The sequence below is a fragment of the Pinus tabuliformis genome, chromosome 4_2, assembly GCF_031772625.1.
Source record: "Pinus tabuliformis cultivar Carrire ecotype Pingquan chromosome 4_2, CPIR1, whole genome shotgun sequence".
In the NCBI taxonomy this organism is placed as follows: Eukaryota; Viridiplantae; Streptophyta; class Pinopsida; order Pinales; family Pinaceae; genus Pinus; species Pinus tabuliformis.
Window position 1 is genome coordinate 580,607,202 of NC_142304.1, and position 14,961 is coordinate 580,622,162.

The following is a 14,961-nucleotide window of genomic DNA, read 5'->3' on the forward strand; positions in this document are numbered from 1 at the left end:
GAACCACATCGAGATCTATTTCATCAATAAAATCAACACTTATAGAAAATCTAATTTTACATTGTTTGGTTACCTTAAGCTCTGCATCCTTATGTAACCATCCTTGTGGATATGGGTTTGGATGATCCCAAACGTCCCACCCCATATTCTTGACCATATCTATTGCAATGATATTTTAATGTGATCTTGAGTCAAATAGAGCATCAATCTTCATCTTCTTGACCTGTCTCTTTACATGGAAGAGTTTGATCATTTCTTTCTCTTCCTATTTCTGAAGGCTACTCAGATTCACCTCCTCCTACACTGATGTACATATGATTTCTCATCCATGTTTGAGCTGCTTTGGACTTGGTTGCTCAAATTAGCGGCCATGAGATTCTTTTTCTTATGATATTTCTTCTTTTTCTTAAGGTTTAGCTATGGATGCAAATTCCAACACTTCTCCTTTGCATAGCCATCAATATTGTAGTGGTTTCTAGGATCTTTGCACTGGTGTGATGTGGCTTCCATATTTTTATCTTCTCCCCCTTTTTATCCTTCTTCCCATCCTTATAAGTGTCTTGTTGCTCCTTTTTCTTCGATCCACTTGATTGCGCTCTTTTTAGGCTTATGTTCTCTAGATAATGTGCTCGTACACAAGCCTCCTCCACCATTTTGGGCTTAAACAACATCACTTTCTCATGTAGATGGCAGTACAAACCCCCAAAATACTTGAGGAGTACATCTAGGTTCTTTGGAGAGATACCCAACCTTACTGCCATCTTTTTAAATTCTATGGTGTACTCCTGCATGCTTTGGCCCAACTTTTTCCTGAAGTAATGCCACCGGATCCACTGATCTTCCATGTACCAAATGGGATAAAACTGTGACTTAATGAGGATTTTTAGATCCTCCCACTTAGTCACAAGAGGTTCTCCCTCAAACCTCTAGGTTTCTGTGTGGCTCTCCCACCATGTTAGTACATGGCACTCTAATTTCAGCTGCGCGGATTAGATCTTCTACCCTTCCTTAATCTAATGGACACTGAAATAAACTTCTAGTTACTACAACCAATGGTTAAGCTTCAAAGCGTCGATATCACCATGGTATGGCTTGATATCGATTTTTTCTTCCACTTTAAACAAGGATTGGTTGACAGTACTCAAACTAGGTTAACCTTTTTTGGGTTCTTTCTTTGGTTGGTTATCTTCATCTTCCCGATCTCCTGAGCCCCCTTCTGATTTTTCCTCTGCATTTGAACCCTCTTCTTCTCCAAATATCCCCAAATTATTTCTTAGTACCGCCATGAGGACATTTACATTGCGGTTTATATCTGTGACTTGTTCTTTGAGACAGAAAATCCTCACTTCTGCAGGATCACAACGTTCATTTACAAATTCATCGCCCATGATTAGGGTTTTACAATTTTCGGCCTCACCAATATAGATCCATGAAATCTCCACAAAATACCCAAAGAAACATTATCTAATACCAAATGATCCGTAAACTGTAGTGGACATTCCACTAGATATTTCGTCACAACAAATATGATAATATTATATTAAAAATCTGAGATTTTACACTATTACTATTTTATTTAATTTCTAGATCTATAAAATTAATTGTAATTAGTGCATGCATGTAAAAGTAAATCAAGAAAAAAAGTAGAGGATGACAAAATAATCCCACACACACATAATACACAAAATATTCTCTCTGGGAAACATTTTCGGGAGAAAACGCAACTGGAAGGTGAGGCTGCTTCACTCTCTTTCTCTATCTGGATATATGGTTGCAGATACAAAGAAGTATTTTTTGTGGCCCAGGGGATGTTACAATATACAAATTCTCTATGTGTGCTCCACCTCCTATCTTTTCTTGCTATATTTTATCAACTATGGAACAAAATTATGTCAAAATAATGGAATTCCTCTTCCTCCTGGTGACTCGGTTATAACACAACCTGATAGCCTACTAGTGGTTAAGTTTGACTACATCAACTCTTAGCTAAAGTTACAAAATGAACTCTTCTAGAGTCTATTACATCAAAAGCACATGGCTATCACCTTTTCCATGAATAATGGGGCTGATGCAAATCCTTCCAAACTAGCGTGAAAACAGGAAGGTCAACTTTTGAGTGGCATAAATTTTTCATACAGACTCCGATTGACATGATTCTTATGCCATTGGAAATCTATTGGTGTGTAGAATAGCATGAAAATATGTTGTGATTTAGTGATAAATCTTTACCCACAAAAAACTTCATTTTACGCCTCAAAATGTTCCTGGAAGGTTTCAGACCTTGTTTCGCCAAACTAGGTCCCGTCGGTAAAAATGGTGCGTGAGCTGATTCCTCCACTTTTTCCACTCCAAATGCATCAATATGGATGGAAACCAATATATTATCCAGTTCAAATCAAAGAGGTGTACATAGAGAATCCTAAAGTTTTTGAAACCTTCGACCGTGAGTCGTATGTGTGCTGACTAAAGAGAGCAGTGTATGGGTTGAAGCAAGCTCCTCGTGCTTGGTACACCAGGATAGACAACTACTTCACTAGGTTGGGCTTCAGAAAGAGTGAAGCGGATGCCAAAATATACCACATAGTGGTGTAAAGTAATTTGTTGATCATTATACTGTTGATGAACTCATATTGACAGGTGATGACCAGCTGATCAAATCCTGCAAGGAGGACCATGTAAGAGAGTTTGAGATGAAGTAATTGGGGCTCATGCATTAGATTCTCTGCATGGAAGTATGAAAGGGTGATGGGGAGTTGGTTTTATCTCAAGGCAAGTATGCCAATGAGATACTCAGACGGTTCCACACGGAGAGCTACAAGCCTATGGAGACTCCTCTAGCTGGTAACTGGAGGAATGAGGATGCTACTACGGGAGAGGTAGTGGAAGCTAATGTTTACAACCATCTTGTGGGTTCACTCATGTACTTCGTGAACACATGACCAGATTTATGCTATGCAGTTAACTAGCTTAGTCAAGCAATGGTTAGGCTTGCCAAGTTGTATTGGAAGGCGAAAAAACATGTATTGAGATACTTTAGGGGCACTACTCAGTATGGATTATGATACAGATGGAAAGAGGGTGTTAAGCTTCAACGCTTCATGGATGCATATGGGGCAGGGAGTCCATCTAACCGAAAAATCATATTAGGAGGGATTTTCAATATTGGGTCAATGACAGTTTCCTCGTACATCAAGAAACATTGATCGGTTGCACTCAATTTAGTAGAGGAAGATTACATGGCTACGAGTCACCCAACATGTGAGGCCATTTCGATGAGGAAGAGCTTGGTTGGTTTGTTTGGTCAACAGATGTATTCGAGAGAGATTTACTGTGATAATCAAAGTTGTATCAAACTCTTTGAAAATGTCATTTTTCATGATAGGTCCAAGCACATTGATATCCGGTATCATCATCTCAGAGATTGTGTATTGAGGCGGATCATGTTATTAGAGTACATTCCACCGAGGAGAAAGATGCTGACATTTTGAAAAAGGCATTATCAATATGTAAATTTGAGTTTCACAGAGACATAATCGAGGTAGCATATAATCCCTTTCATGTTGAGATGGAGAGTTGAGAAATGGCAATAAGAAATTTCAATTTAATTTTTCCTTAGTAAACCGAGAATTAAAATTGAATTATATTCTCATAACAACTTGTAAATAGTTAACTAAGTTTAATTAACTTAATTAGCTTAGGAATTTCGAGTTGGAAGTCTTTCGGTAGTCATGTATATGTTCTCTCTAAATTTTAGAGGTCCAGGATGAGTTTGTTTGACTTGTAATTAGATTAGCTCAGTTAAGGTAAACTTGAGTTGTTCAGGTTACAACTGGTTTTTAATCTCAAGGTTTATGAGAACATGTGGTATTACCCATGGTATTCAGGTGGAATATAGCCTATTTAAAGGGGAGAATTAAACCAACCAAGATCCATCTTAAATCTCGATCTAACAAGGGTCTAGAGGGATCAAATCTCTTATGGGAATATCTTAAGTAATTATATAATATTAAAAATAAATATTTATTTATATAGTATTATTATTATTTTTTTAAATAAAGGGAAAATCTATCATAACTTAGTTGTTAAAGGAATGGTGGAGACAACCATTAGTAGCTATTATCCATAAATCTAGGGTGACTCATTCCTATTATTAAGGAAAACCATTCCACCTCAAATTACTTGATGGGTCTTTGGCTGTTAACCTATTTTGTAAGGAAAACAAGCGCTCTTAGCCAAGGAGAAGCAATTTTAGAGCACACTTTTAACTACATTTTTTTTAATGAGAAATAGTGTTAGGATAATGAAATACTTAAAAAAACAGAAGTGGTGGTGGGATCCCACACTGACCACAAAAAATTTACTTGGGGCCTTTTTGTCTTTAATTAACTTATATTCCACATGAATACCATAGAAAAAACCATAAGTTATGACAAATTTGAGTAAACACCGATAATAACTCCCCTAAATATTTTAATAATTTAATATTTCTTTGAAATGAAATAAAATAAAATTATTTATATAATAATAAAAATGTATTGCTATAGTTTCCATAATCAAAATTCAAAATATTTGAACTAATGTAATCTCTCTGAATCTCTATTTTTAAGGTCGATGTATTTTTAATCAAGGTAAGGCAAACAGATGGAAATTGAAATTGACAAGTTAATTCCTGGTAATGATGTTCTACATCTAGTGTTGGCAGAAGGATCATGGGCCTATTGTTATTATTATTATTATTATCCATTTTTAAGGTTACTCATGGGCCTATTGTTATTATTATTATTATTATCCATTTTTAAGGTTACGACCAAGCCAGACACCAAATTGGTGTATGAGACCCCCTTGTTTATGGGACAAGTGACTCACCTCCGCGTAGTGATTTGACTGCTAAGTCTATGAAAGCATACATACTCTACCCCTCTCATTTTGAACATGTGACCTCTTCAGAGGAAACACATGCTCTTAACCATTAAACCCCATGTAATATTGTGTTTTAGGATAATAGCTTATTGTAATATTGTCTAAGTGGACTAATTAAACACATGTGTGAGTGAGATTTTATATGTATATTCGACTCCAAAGATAATTAAAAATGTGACGTTATTGTTTTGTTTAAAGGCAATCATGGAGGAACAAGGAGATTATGATAATCGTGTGAGAGAAATATTTGATGAAATTGATAGACATATAAAAGCGCAACTGAACAATGGCATGCTATGGTGAAAATTAGTCTCGGAAAGAACTGGAGGCATGTCCTACTCCATGCATAGATCAGTAGCACCCACTTAGTGTCAGGCATAGGGTTAAGATGTATTAGTTAGGCCAAGATATATCACTGGAAGTTGGAGAATGTATGGGATAATGTGGATATAAATCACATTAGAGTGGCTGAAAATTTTGAATGGCTTCCAGTGAGTTGCAATTGTGAAGTAGACATCATAATCTGGATGGAGGAAAACACTAGCCTTTTGTGGCGATAAAGGTGATTGGTGCAAATATTATCTGTAAATCTTTTACTTTGAGGATTGTTGATATCGTAAGATTATTATATAGCAAAAACAAAATATTGATGTAGTAGAAGAGATCGCTACTAGGAAAATGAGTTTGAACTTTCTCATTTCAATAATTTGAAAGAAAACCTGTGCTGCTGCTTCAGTACTTTTGTTTACTACATTTTTCAAATCCTATAGTTTTGTTCAAATTTGGCATTCCATTTTTGATACATATTGACTGTTTGGGAGAAACTAACCAATAGAAATTCTCTGTATTTTCTTATATCTCTTTGTATGTAACATAGTCTATTCGATATGATGTGGTGAGAAGAAAAGTGTTTATTCCACCAAAGTTGTTTTTCCTTTGGTTCCAATTGCATCTTTACTGACTTATTGGAATAGGGACCTGCGTTTGGGTCTTGCTCCAATGAATTAATGGAAAAAGAACTCTAGTTTGGATCTTCCCCCGAGGAGAATAAATGACTATTCAGAAAAATATCTTAGGGTAATGATTCTATATTTTCAATTATGGCAGCGGTTCTAAACCAAAGTTTTGGAAGAGGTAAAAAAATTAACTTGCTTTACATTGATATTAAAAAATGGATTTTATTTGCTCCTCAATCCATCCAAGTCTACAGTCACATAGAGAATGTACACTGAGTGAATGTTCAAGATGTTTCTAACTTCACGAAAATGTTGGATTCTATTTTGACAAGGGGAGTTGCAGGGCAATGTTGAAGCCTCAAAAATCGGGTCTACAAAGGGGGATACCCACCCGGTCCAGACCTTGCTTAGCAGCTCCTCTTCTGTTTGGTGTAGTGGGTCTGACTGGGGATATGGGACCATTTTTCCATTTTATGTGTGTGTGTTGAGAATTGATATTTCCTTCCTAATAACTTCTAAGTAAAATGCTTTTATTCTAGATCTAATTTAACAATATGAAATTGTATTCTAATGAACAGAAATATCTAATTCTAAAACTAACCCAGGATTTAATATTTCAATTATGTGATCTAAAATAGTTTCTACAACAATTGGTAATAAAGATCATTCAATTACTATAAGAAAGGAATTAAATAAAGATGAACTGTTTCGTATAAAAAGTTAGCCGAACAGTTATGAAAACATATCGCATAATAAGTCACTCATATATTAAGCATAAATAAATGGCTATCACCATACATAAGTGCCAAATGATAACTCAAGCATTCAAGCATTCATACATAAATAACTGAACATGAATATCCCATAACACATGAGCAGAAATTGTTAAGAGATAAAAGTACCATTTATAGTGAGTTCTACTCATGAGCTCCAGCAATAATGATTTATCTCTTCTTAATTCAACATCTACTAAGAGTACAAAAGTGTAATTTCAGTAGCAGATATTAAGCACATATATCAATAAATATTGTTTCATTCATTCATCAAAACCTCCTCAGAGGGTGCAAAAGTGCATGTTCTGAGGACAAGTTTTTGATAAATTTCAGGACCCTTCTCTAAATGCATGAGAAGGGTTTAAAGACTACTAGCTAAATCTAAAAATAGTTTATTACAAAAATATAGGAGACAGTTTAAATGACCCTCCTCATTTCATGCAAAAATAAAGCAAAACTAAAACTAAAACTAAATCTAAAAGTAAAACTCGCAATTAACTATTTATGTATCTGATCTTTTTAGTCGCAAGCATCCAACATCAGCTTGAGGAGAGTTTGTTGGCCGACCTCCGACTTTAGCTGTCCTGCGAAAATGGAATCGACAAGTGCTGGCACCATCTTCTTGGTATAATTTGTGAGACATTTGAGTGTCATGCACTGACTGTGTAGTTTAACCAAGTACTACCAGTAAGAATCCCAATTTAACTTGGTTAACCTTTTGATGGACTCTGCTCTTTCTTGAGCCTTTTGTCTCCAGCTTGTCTGTAGAGACTGCACATTTGGTAGAAATTTACATACCGCTTGAAGATATCTCTGATAAATACCACTGGTTTTTAGAGCTTGGGTTTTGCATTTCACCTTTAGCACTTTTTCTTACAATTTTTCGAGCTTACAGGCGACTCAATGATTTGAGACTTTCATTTTCAAGAAGTTTTGCCTGGCGAAACTACCTTCACTTCTTGACTTGAGCTTCCCTGGTGTTATTATTTGCCTTTTGCGTGCTTTTTATTAGAGGATGTAAACCTTAAATTTTGTGGAAAGAATGATTCCATGAGTTCTTAGCTCTGAGTCTTAAACTATCGGTCTGTTATCTCATCACTATCTAGTACCCATTTGACCATGTCCATGTATGGAACAATCTTGGGCCTTGCCGCTATTTGGTGTAAGAATGAACATGTTAGTTCTGTAATTGATGCCTCAGATGACCCGTGTGAGTCTGCAATCGCTGTAACCTCCATTACTCTGGGATTTTCTTCCTCAAGTAGATTGTGCATGTCTTCCCAAGCGACATATCTGTTATAGGTGGTGTCCGTGTATAAGGATGTCATTTCTTTGTCATCAGAACTTGGAGCCTTTTCTTTCTTTCCCATAAAATTCTAAACACTACTATGTATACCTCTCTGCTTTTCACTCCTGCAATTTGCAAATGAGGCAAGGGTAATGATAAGAAAAATGTGATGGGAAAGCTTTAAATGCCGAAATCATATAAAATATATCATTTTACGTGAAATGGATCTTCGATTAGATCAAAACCATATTTCATTAATGATTGCCAACTAACTCATTAAATTAACATTAACGCGCATAACTGGGCATCGTTTTGTGGAAAATCTTTTTCGAACAACGAGCCCTCCAGATTTGCGATCAGGCGATTTTGTGATTTGCTTCAAAATATCACAGATCGCAATATCGTTGATCCATTATGTGTGGTGATCATTTACCATATGTTTTCTGTGCAATGCGATTTGCGAGACGTGCCATCGGATATCTGTGGTTTGAGGTGTTTCAAGTTAAGTGATACTTGAGGCATGCGATGTGATGAGTGTCTTCAGTGTGTGATTTCGCATCGCAATTTCACAATCTTAGGATTCTGTTTATAGGAAAGCACCTATTACCTTTTTGCGATGCGATGCTTTTTATTGAGAAAACGGTTTTATTCGAACTTATCATAAAACTTAAGTCTTTTTAGATTTTCGGGTATTCTCCTAAGTTTATGATAGTAAGATTCATTCAAAAAGGAAATACAAGTCCTAATTTATTTTTTTGAATTTTATGGATAAGGGTCCCCACTTATTTAGTATTAGTGAGAAAACTAAATAAGAAGGGGGGTTGTTGCTGGCCACAACAATTGGAGATTCACTTGGAAGAACCAGTTATCTCTGCTTTTCTTTTTAATTTTCTAAACTTCCAAAACAGAAGGTTTTTAGAGAATCAAACTTTATTATAGAAAGATAAAGTACATCATGCTTTCAGCTGTTAAGGATAGTTTGTTTCTTCTATGTTAACTTTGGTTATTTACTTCCTAGAGCTAGTCATTGTATTTACATCAACCACTACTTGGTTTATAAAGATAAAAACAAAGTCTTCTCTGTAAATCAGTTTTAAAGAGGTCATTTGTCGTAGGTAGAGCCTTTGCTACTAGCAGGCGTTTATAGCCTCGACAGGATTACCTATTACCCATCAATGATCCTGTATCCTACTTGGAGAAATATACGATTTTCAAAGGGAAATCCATATCCACACGTATTTCTTCTCTTTTAATCCTTAAAGAACAATGCCTTAGTTTTGTAGCCAAATTATGACAGTGCCACTCACTTGATTTATAACTTTGCTGAACAAGCTGGCTCATGATGAGACCCCTTGTCTTTTGATTGCAATAATCTCGAGTCATTGCCCTGTTGTGATATGCAGTTTTGGCAAAGTCAGCAAGCTATAATATCTATGATCATGATAAGTCGGCTCGTGATGAGACCTCTTCTTCTTTAAGTTAAAGTGTATTGTTGGATTATTCCTTGAAGCTCATAATTCCCTAGGTGGGGAGGAAGACATTCTTTCCTTAAGAATAGCTCTAGATGACAATATTACAATTTTTGGAAAGAGCTCTTCTACAGAAAATCTTCATTTTGTTATTGATACATTTCATTTGAGTGACATAAAACAAATTCCCACTAAAGGTCATTTTTAATCAAAATTTACAAGGTTGAGACTAGTATCATTTTCAAGCTTATAGCCTTTGACTGTATCTTTCAATAATAATGTTCGATTTGCTAAATCAGTCCTATTTATACAAGCAAAAAAAAAAAATTTAAAAGAAATTCTAGTCTTTTCGTGAATTCCAAATGTAACCATTTACAGTTGGTTTTATTATCAAAATAAATGAAAGTTAATTTACAAAAATATAAGAATGATCTCCTATGGGAATTATTTTTTGAGGATCTGACCGCTAACAGGTAAAGATTCTCTTTTTCTTGTTAAATCCTGCAACATAAAAGTAGATGGACCTATGAACATTAAAGCGGAGGGTAAACCAAACCTAGTGATTATGAACTGATTTATGAAATCAATGATGTGTTTGGAATTAGCTGTCTTGAGGAGAACTACTTCTACCCATTTAGTAAAATAATCTGTAGTTGTAAGGATATACTTATGCTATTTAGAAGAGTGAGGAACGATCTCACCTATTATATCCAATCCCCATTGATCAAAAGGTTGATGAATATTGACTGGTTGCAAAGGCAATGATGGTTTCTTTTGTCTCCCATCAACTGTTTGACAAACTTGACATTTCCTTACGTAGCTATGTGCATGTTTGAATAGTGTAGGCCAATAGTACCCTGCACGTAAGATTTTATGTGTTGTAGTATCTCAAACATATTGTCCACCTGCTGGTCCATCATGGAGTTCCTACAACACCTTTTTAGCTTCAAATTTCTCGAGACATCGAAGGAGAATAGAATCATAATTTATCCTAGAATGTACATCGTTTATGAGTTGATATTGCTTAGCCTTCAACCTTAGGGATCTTTTCTTTGTATAATCTAGGTTTGAAGGAGCATATCCATTCTTTAGATAAAATATGATATCAGCGTATAATGATTCAATATCCTTTAGGCTTACCTCCTACATTTTTACTTCTAAAGACAGTATTTCAGAGATAAGCGATGCTCCAGCCAGCATTTTACAAAAGTCTTGACCTTTTATAATATTTGCTGGTTTAATTTAAGCGTCGTATTCTTGTAAGGCTGTAACCCAATTTTCTCTCTTTTCATCCACATCTTTCTGTACTAAAAGATTTCTTACTACTAGAAACGACACAATGATTTTTGTATGGGTTTTAAATAGAAAGGGTCTAAAATGTTTGATCGCTTTGAAAACAGCATAAGCTTACTTCTCGACACCAGAATAATTTAATTTGGCCCCTTGTAGGTTTGAACTGAAATAGGAAATTGGGGCTTCCTCCTTATCTTGATTTGCTTGAGTGAGTATCACAGCATATGATCTATCAGAGGCAAATGTATATAAAATCAAAGGATCAGAGAAATTTGGAGTGGCTAAAGATGGGGCATTTACAATCGCTTGTTTAACCAAATTGAATGCTTCATATTCTTCTTGGCCCCATTTAAAGATTGAATTCTTTTTAATCATTGCTTGTAAGGGAGATACGATCCTTGAAAAGTGTGGAAAAAATCTCTTTACAAAATTAATCTGGCCAAGGAAGGATTGCATAGCTTTCTTGTTGTGAGGCAAGGGTATTTCAGAAATCTCCCTGATTCTGTTGGATCAATATGGATTCTAGATTTTGACACTATAAATCAAAGAATTTTTCCTTCACTTAATGCAAAAAAGGACTTTTTTGGATTAAGTGAAATTCCATACCTTTGACAACATTGAAATATCTGTTTCAAAACTCTGAGATGATTACCTTGTTTCTTGGAATATACAGTTATATCATCCAAGTAGATTACTACTGATTTGTTTACTAATCCCTTATATGTGATGTCCATGGCCCTTTGAAATGTGGTGCCAGAGTTAATCATACCAAAAGGTATCTTTTGATATGCATAAGTACCCCATTTGGTTCTGAACGTGGTGTTTAATTGATCATCGGGGTGGACCAAAACTTGGTTGTAGCTGGAGAAAACATCCAAAAAGAACATCAATTGTGATCCTGCAACTACTTATAATATTTGCTCCATGGGAGGTAAATGAAAATTATCCTTTTGGCAGGCTTTGTTAAGATTTCAAAAGTCAATGCAAATTCTAATGTATCTATTTTTCTTTCTAATGGGAACCCTATTGGAAACCCATTTAGAATGTATAATGGGAAAAATGATTTTGGTTTTCAATAACTTATTGAGCTCAGACTTAATCTGATTTTCCAAATTAGGGTGGATTTTTCTCAACTTTTTCTAGACAGGTTTTTCATCGTCTATCATTGGGATAGTATGTTGAATGATAGAAGTGCCGTAAGTCTTAAGTTCATCATAGTTCCAGGCAAAGACACTTTTGTATTGTTTCAAGAGAAGAACGTATGCTAATCTTTCTTCGGGGGCTAGGCCAAGATGTAGATTGATATTCTGCGGCTTGGTATCGGTTCCTAGATTTACTAATTCATAGTTTAGAGTTGAATGTTGAAGTTTTGAATTGGTAAATCTTTTGAATTGGTCTTTCGGATCATATAAGTTTTCCAATTTGACTACTGATTTTGGCATAGCATTATTAGTGCTATCTTGTTGCAAATGTTTGTCATGTTGGTCTTCATCTATAATTTGATTACTGTAAGATCTGTCTGATGTGAGGAAGCTTACAATATTAGGATCATCGTTGAAAATTCTCCAATTGGTAATGTTATCAGGAATCGAGGGTCTAAAAATTAATTCAATTGAGAATCTATTCGGGCTATAGTATTTTGAGGGAATGAACTTGGAAGCTATGCTTTCGAAGAGGCCATCACTAGCATTTTGGAGTCTGGGAATTGAAGAAATATTGAATGCTATAAAATGTTTAGTTAGATCTTGTACTAAAGATTGATAATGCTTTAAATGACCTGATAGACAATGTATAGTATTCCGTACCTGTCTAATTACAATTTTAGAATCTCCAAAAACTTGTAGATACTTGATATCTAGTCCGATTGCTTTGTATAATCCTTGGATTAAAGCCAAATATTCAGCAGTATTATTGGTGCAGTCGAAGTCAAGTCTACAAGTTAGCATAGTTTTGTTTGCCTCTGGACTAACTAATACGCATCCTGCTCTTGCTCCATTGTTAGACTTAGAACTGTCAAAAAATAACTTCCTGTTGATGCCTTGAAAATCGTTGCATCAACATTGGGGGATAACCACCCGGTCCGTACCTTAATACAACTCCTTTTCCATTTGGGATGGTGGCTCCAACTGGATATAATGGGACCAGTTTCCAGAAATGAATAAAAAGGGATGGATGAGTGATTGTTTTTCTAATGAGTGATAATGAATGAATGACTTAATCTAAAGGTGAAAATACAAATGACTATTCTATCCAAGGAAGCTTCTATTCTTAAGTGCAACGTTTGATGATCTGTGTTCATCAATAGGCATATAGATGACTTTATTCAATAAACCTAGACATTCATTCATATAATAATTGCTTTGTTCAAATAAGTTAACAAAGTAATTAATAAAACATTGCTACACTTATCTTTTTATATTACTGATACATGTATGATTAGAAGAAAAGCATGTTGTAAACATCCAATAGTGGAAAGTATAAAGAATGTAGTTAAAACACATGCATATATTCAATAATAGTAAGAGTGATCAAATAACAATTCACATAAAAAGAATGAATTCAGACATAGATAGTAGTACCATATGAGCTGCGAATCATTCCCAACATCAATCGCAGTCCGAATTCATTCTTCCGACTCAGAAATACTTTTAAATAAAGGCAGTAGTGCACATCCACATAAAAGATTTGTTATCAAAATTGGAATAATTGGCCCAGTCTTTATAAAAAATTATATACCTGAAGTACAATAGTGCAACTTCAGGTTTTAGTCATATACAAAAACTTACGACCCTTTCCAATGCATTGAAAGGGTCTATAAATACTTAATCTAACTAACTAACTACAAAATTAAAATGCTACTAAATTTGTACAACTTGATCTTGTATATCTTCCCAATAGCAATCTGGAAGTCGGCAGCATGATTCATGACTCTGACTGTTTGCCTTTTGACTTGAGTTGGCATATCGCTAGCATTGGTTCCACTTCTTGAGGGTGGCTGAGACGAGAATTGAGTTGAGCAGCATAGGTGGCATCCTGTGTATCGGGAATGATACACTCGATTGCATCTGTTAGGCACTTGAGGGTGGCTCTCTGGCTATATGGTTTTACTAGGAACAACCAATAGGTGTCCTAAGTTAAACTGTTAATACTTGTGATCAATCTCCCATTCTTTTCCAGCTCTTGATAACATGATTGCTCCAATGTTTTGGCCGATAGTAATTTACCTAGTGTACACTGAGAGATCATATTAGATAAATAGAGAGTGTCATTAATTAATTCAATCAAATTACTAGTGGATAATTTGCATCTAGAAACTGCTCTCTCTGCCTTCATCAACTTGGACTGCCACTCCATAAATTGGATTTCTTTATGGGATTCTAATATTTTAGGAAAATTTGGTGCCTCTCCCTCATTCATGTCCTGCCAATTAAGAAAATTTGTCACGGTCTCATCGGCCTGATCGAATTCTTGTCTGGCATCGACTGATTTATCGATTATTGATGCTGTTATGTCACACAGGGGTTCAACTTGAGCAATTTTATGGAATAATAATTTTATTTGTGTTACAGTGCCTTATTAATCTGTAGTGCTTCTGCTATGAACTCGGTAGGCTGCGGAAGATTCTTGAAATTCTCTATTTGACCTGATAATTGAGCAATTTGCTCATCTTTTGTCTTTGCCATTTGTTCATTCATTACTTTCAATTTTACTAATGCCTCTGATAGTTCTTTCTGCTTTTGAATCACACTCAAATTGATCCTTTGTTTCTCTTCATGCAACTGTTGGTTCAATTGATTATTTAACTATTGCTACGTGGAAGATTTCTATTCTAATTGTTCTGCTTTCTGTTGTGCCTCCGATAGTTGTGCTTGTAGCGAAGCGATTGCCTGGTCTTTTTCTTTTAAAAAATTACTCACTTCCAATGCCTTGTCCATGGTGGCTGCCGAATAGGCTCCAACATATTGGGACAATTTTGTTAGGTCATCAAAAGGATCAAACTCCTCCTTCCAAACTATGTTGGCTGTCACTGTTTGTTCAGGGAACAGGGAAGGTTGGTCAATCCTTCTCCTTTTCCTCTGTCGCTTTACTATGGCCCTGTGCTTTGGGCTGTAAAAGACATCCAATGGAGGTATATCCTCCTGTTCTTTCCTTTGGAGTTCCTCCTGCTCTCCTGTTTGGACTTCTCCAGCAATTTCTGATGTAGCAGGAGGTTCGTTGGTAAGTCGCTGTTTAAGCTCGCTTGACTGTGTCATCGGGGCAGT